Source organism: Acomys minous (assembly GCF_964271855.1).
Source record: "Acomys minous genome assembly, chromosome: 16".
NCBI lineage: Eukaryota > Metazoa > Chordata > Mammalia > Rodentia > Muridae > Acomys > Acomys minous.
This window is the reverse complement of record NC_140498.1, coordinates 12,144,261-12,150,057: the sequence shown is the minus strand read 5'-3', so window position 1 is coordinate 12,150,057 and position 5,797 is coordinate 12,144,261.

The window sequence follows — 5,797 nt, the reverse complement described above, 5'->3', positions numbered from 1 at the left end:
GTGGTGGGTGAGGAAGGTCAGCCCAGGTGGTGGGTGAGGAAGGTCAGCCCAGGTGGTGGGTGAGGAAGGTCAGCCCAGGTGGTGGGGGAGGAAGGTCAGCCCAGGTGGTGGGGGAGGAAGGTCAGCCCAGGTGGTGGGGGAGGAAGGTCAGCCCAGGTGGTGGGTGAGGAAGGTCAGCCCAGGTGGTGGTGAGGAAGTCATGAGGTGGAAGAGCACGGCATCCTAGATGCTTTTACTTGATTTTAAAAATCTCCTTTCCTAGACTAGCCCACACTCAGCTGATAAGAGTGTCCTTTATGATCCTTTGTGGGATTTGTTAGAGGAGAAAGAAACTTACTACATTCACGAGACCTTAGCTGGATACTCTTACTTACCTTGAGGTTGAAGAAGAAAATGGAGCAGAGTGAGGACCCAGCAATGGGGAAACTGAGGCCTGGGTCAATGTGCACGTAGACAAGGAGGGGCTTAAGGATAGATAAAGCTGGCTGCAGAAGGAAGAGTGGATTTGACGACACTGGGGGTCTCCTGGGTTTATTACTTAGATCCCCAGAGACCTGACTTATGTCATGTAGATAATTAAGCCAGGGTGTATTTGTACAGGGGAATATTCTGAAGGGATTTCTTTTAATATATTGTCTTTAGAATCACCTTTGCCCTGGAGATTAAGCCTGAGTTAACTTCGAGCAACAGGACTGAAATAGTCTGTGGCTGCCTGTTTATGGGTTTCCCATCAGAAGTCTGATGTCCACTGTAGCGAAGCGTTCGATATTTTTAAAACAGGTTTTTCAAGACAGAGTTTCTCTGTGTAACAATCCTGGCTGTCCTGGACTCACTTTTGTAGACCACCCTGTCTCAAAAAAAAAAGAAAGAAAGAAAGAAAGAAAGAAAGAAAGAAAGAAATGAGCAGAATCACTCCACCCTAATGCACTGAGGTCACTGCTTAACAAATGAACTAACTTTATTTTGACAGCATCTAAGAACTATGTAAAATGTGAGGCTACGGCTACAGGATCTTTGATCCCATTATGATCCCTGAGATTGTGAACTGTAAAAACCTGTTCTTTTCTTTAGTGTGGTAGAGCCCTACACAAAGCTTTAATCTAAGAACTTTATGTTTATTGTAAACTGGTGATTACGGTGTTTCAGCTAGCCCTAGCATGAAACTTTAATCCAAGAGTTTTCTGTACACAAGATTTAATAAAGTTAACCCTAGGTCAAGAGGCGGAGCAAGAACCCAGCTGACAGGGATTAAAGAGTAGGAGGAACTTTGAGTTGAAGGGTATTTAAGACAGCTTGTGGAAACAGAAGGGGTCTTTGGTGCTTTAGCTCTTTAGCTCCTCAGCTCCTTGGCCTTTGGCTCTTTGGGCTTTGAGCTAGCAAGCCTTTGACTTTGGGTTGTTGTTGTTGTTGTTGTTGTTTTGTTTTTGCCTTTTCCTTCTCTGCTGTCAGCTTAGCTAAGTGAATCTTTTGGGCCTTTTCAATGGGACATGAGCTGAGTAGAAAGGTCAGCTAGGGGCTTTCTCTGACTCTCTGAGCTAGTAGTTTTTTTTACTCTAGCATCTGTCTCCTGAGTCTTTATTGGCAAAATAGAAAGATCTGGGGTTTTCATTTAAAACAACAAGCTAAAATTTTAAAGATTTATTTTTAGTGTTTTATCTATTTGTGTGTGTGTGTGTGTGTGTGTGTGTGTGTGTGTGTGTGTAAAACACGAGTGTAGGGTGCCTCTGGAAAAGCAGCAAGTGCTCTTAATTATTGAGCCATTTTTCCAATGCCATTGAGGTCATTATTTTTTCATAGTTCATTCATTTTAATAGAGGTTTGTATGAAGATTTTTACGAACCCAAATGAGGAAACGGTAACATCTTTTGAACACAAGCATATTCACACGCCAAACTACAAACCGTTACATATCACTCTGGTATGTTGGTCACTCAGCTGAACTGGTACCCTGGTGCCCCCCATTCTCACTTTTTTCCTATGACTCTCGGTGCCTCCTGATGTACTGCTCAGGGTGCAAAAATGGTTCGTCATGAGCTATGTATCAGCTGGAAAGCTCCTTTCTATTCCAGTGAGGGTTGCACATCTTGCCTGCTCTGGGGTGAGGCTACTTCTGTGGAAACAAGTCTTGTTAGGTGTGGTCCACATCTCAGTATGCAACAGGCTGCTGCTCCAGCAGTGAGGGAAAGAGACCATCCTCGTGAAAAGCATCTTACTCCTCCTAGCTGTCATCACGAGTGCTGCACACTTGGAAGTTTAAACAGCAGGTGTTTATTTCTCATAGTTCTGAAGACTGGCAAGTCCTGTTGGCTTGGCAGAGGTGGTTTATTTTCAAAACTCTTCTTTCTGAATTATAGGTTTGTATCATTTTAAAGAGATAGATAGATAGTTCATCTTTTTTACTTCTTCTTCATGGGTCTTAATCTAATTATGAGGAATACACGGATACACTATGTGGACCCAAATACTTACTTAGACTCTATCCACAAATACCATCACATGGAGATGTGTTCCAAGGTGGGAGGGAGGGGGGAGGAAGGGAGGGAGATGTTCAGTCCATAACAGGTATCCAGAACATAATCGAATTGTCTTCTAGATGAAGAAAGGTCAATCCAAAGAGAATTCTAGACAATCCACTGACCTGGCCGGCAGGTTGTTCTTCCATGACAGGTCACTGGGAAGAAGGATGGGGAACGAAAAGATACAGATAGGCGAGCTGAGTTCAGGAGGTCTTGCACAAGCCATGTCTATGTCAAGCAATCTTATTAGCTCTAGCCTCTTATTTACAGTTCTCAGGGTGAGGAACGGGACAGCATTAGCAGAAAACTATCACACAATGGAATGAAATCAGCAAGAAACTAATCAAACAACGTTGTGCAAAGGGAACACAAGATATCTCAAGCGAGTTACAGAGCAAGAACATAGTTGCCTTGAGACTGATAACCAAGGTGAAGACAAGTTCCAAAGCCACAGACTGCCCCCAAGGCCCTGGCCTCAGGCTGTCCCTGGCTTTGCCAAGCATGTTCTTGGCTTTAGACAAGGAGCTATGTTCCTTCCTTCTCCATACATCAGGGCCTCAGGGAAAAACTTCGAACCATCTTGGCTCTTAACAAACCCCTCATTCACTGAAATTAGTCACATCAAAATACAATTTCCTCTCATCACTATGTATAATGTTTTTCTATTTATATATTAAAGCAAAGTGCCCTGCAGACATTTGTACTTAGAAAGTAAAGGAGAGGATATTTAATAAAACAGTGGGTCTATTAGAAAAGAAGAGCAGCCACAGGAATGCACCTAAGAATTGAACAGCAGAGCATTGGTACCTAAGGAAGAGCATCCCATAAGATGTCAACTCACTATGGAAACATGCGTTCCGTGGGGGTGGATGCAGGTGGTTGAATAAGGCTCTCGCATTTAGTAACAGGATCCATCAAGTAGCTACTGCTTTTGGCTTCTGCACTCTTGTAGAATGCAGTCGGTTTCTAGTTATTGGTTAGGTGATGTAAGGGTTTTACCTGTATCCGTTTACCCAGCATCGTGATTCTTTGTTGGTTTGTTTCGTGATTCTTAAGTACAGTAGAATGGGCCCTGTGGCTGTGAGGTGGCATCTCACACTCAGACACGTGTGTTTGCAGCCATGCTCTGCAAACCATCTGACACGCCTGCTGACGTCATGCTCTGTTCTCTCCCTTTGTAACCAAGGCCCTCTAGGGCAGTGGTCAAAGGCCAATACGGCCAGCAGCGCACATTTACTGCAGTCCGTTCAGCTGAGATCCTAGGCTTTTGTGACGTAGCTGCAGTTGTCTTCTCTGGGTCCGAGAGGTTAAGCCACAGCTGTGGCGAGGTGACACGAGGGAGACAGAGTTCCAGGAGAGCGAGGCTATCCAGGAAAAAGTACACTGGTGTCTGGACACATGAGGGAGAGAAGAAATAATGGCGGTGTTTCCCATCTAGGTGATGATGTAGGAGACCAGGACCACGCGAAAGGGGAGTCTCTAGCCGTGGTTGATCTAAGAAGCCCAGCAAGGCAGATGCACTTGGGAAACTCACATTTCGTCCTTCCGTCACTACTTGCATAACTTATGCCTAAAGGGAATCATATAGATTATTAGGATAAATGAGGCTTTTCCACTCTAATAACTCCCTGGCATGCTGGGCACACGCCTTTAATCTCAGCATTTGGGAGGCAGAGGCAGGCGGATCACTGTGAGTTCGAGGCCAGCCTGGTTTACAAAGTGAGTCTAGACTAGCCAAGGCTACACAGAGAAACCTTGTCTTGGGCAGAAAAAACAACAACAACAACAAAACAAGATAACTCCATGGCAAACCTCTCAAAACCCCATATTCACCAGTGTGCTGGATAGTTTTCCGTCAACTTAACACAAGCAAAAGTCATCTGAGAAGAGGGAACCTCGGTTGATTGGGCTGTAGGCAACCTGTCGGGCCTTTTCTTAATTAGTGATTGGTGTGGGAGGGCCCAGCCTATTGTGGGTGAAGACATCTCTGAGCAGGTGGTCCTGGGACCTGGCAGGCTGAGTGAGCGGCCCTTGGGAAGCAAGCCAGTAAGCAGCAGTCCTCCATAACCTCTGCACCAGCTCCTGCCTCCAGGTTCCTGCCCTGCGTGAGTTCCTGTCCTGACTGCCTTCTGTGATCAACGTGTAGTGGCTTGTATCATTTACACTACATCCTTCAGAGTCACTGATGTGTCCGCTGAAACTGGAGAACCCACTCCTCTGCACTCCCACAGAGTGGGAGAGAAGCTTTGCCAGCCATACAGCTAACAGAATTAATATGCAGATTCTATAAAAAACTAAAAAAGCAAAAAAAATCAAGCAAGCAAACAAAAGACTAAACAAAACCAAATCCAAACAAACAATAAAATACCCTGTATTAGTCAGGGTTTTCTAGAGTAACAGAACTTATACAAGGAATATATATATATATACATATATATATATAGTGTATGTGTGTGTATATATGTGTGTGTGTGTGTATACACACATATATACATATTTATTCATTCTCTCTATATATCATTCTCTCTATATATAGATGTACAAATATACATATATACATATATATGTATATATATACACACACAGTCATTCTATATATGAAGGGAATTTATTAGAATGACTTAGAGGCTGTGCAGTCCAGCTAATCCAACAATGGCTGCCTATGAATGAAAGATCCAAGAATCCAGTAGTTATTTAATCCACACGGCTGGCTGTCTCGGCTGGTCTTCAGTAGACACTGGAATCCTGAAGAAGCAGGCTCTACTGCCAGTGAAGAAGGAATGGACTTGAGGCCAAGCAGGCAAAGAATGAGGCTCCTTCCATGGCCTTACATAAGCTTCAAGGTCTTCCCACCTCAAAAGGTCTGAATTAAAGGTGCATCTTCCTGGATTAGAAGTGACTCTTCCCACTCCAAATTAAGCAAAAAAATCCCTCACAAATGTGCCCGTCCATTTTAGGAACCTTAGTTAATTTCATATAGGGTCAGGTTGACAAGCAAGTTTGCCAACACAGACCCATTCGAAAAACAGGTTTGGGACCTAAACAGAGAGTTCTCAAAAGATGAAAGAAAAGAAATATCTCAATTAATGAAAAAAGAGGTCATGGATGTGAAAGAGAGCAAGGATGGCTATATGGAAGAGAGAGGGAAAAGGAAAGAAAGAAAGAAAGAAAAGAAAGGGAAAGAAATGCTCTAATTACACTATATCCCCCTCCCCAAATTATCTAACAAAAAAAAAATCTCAAAAAGTGTTCATGAACTTTGCAGGAAAATGGAGGAACTA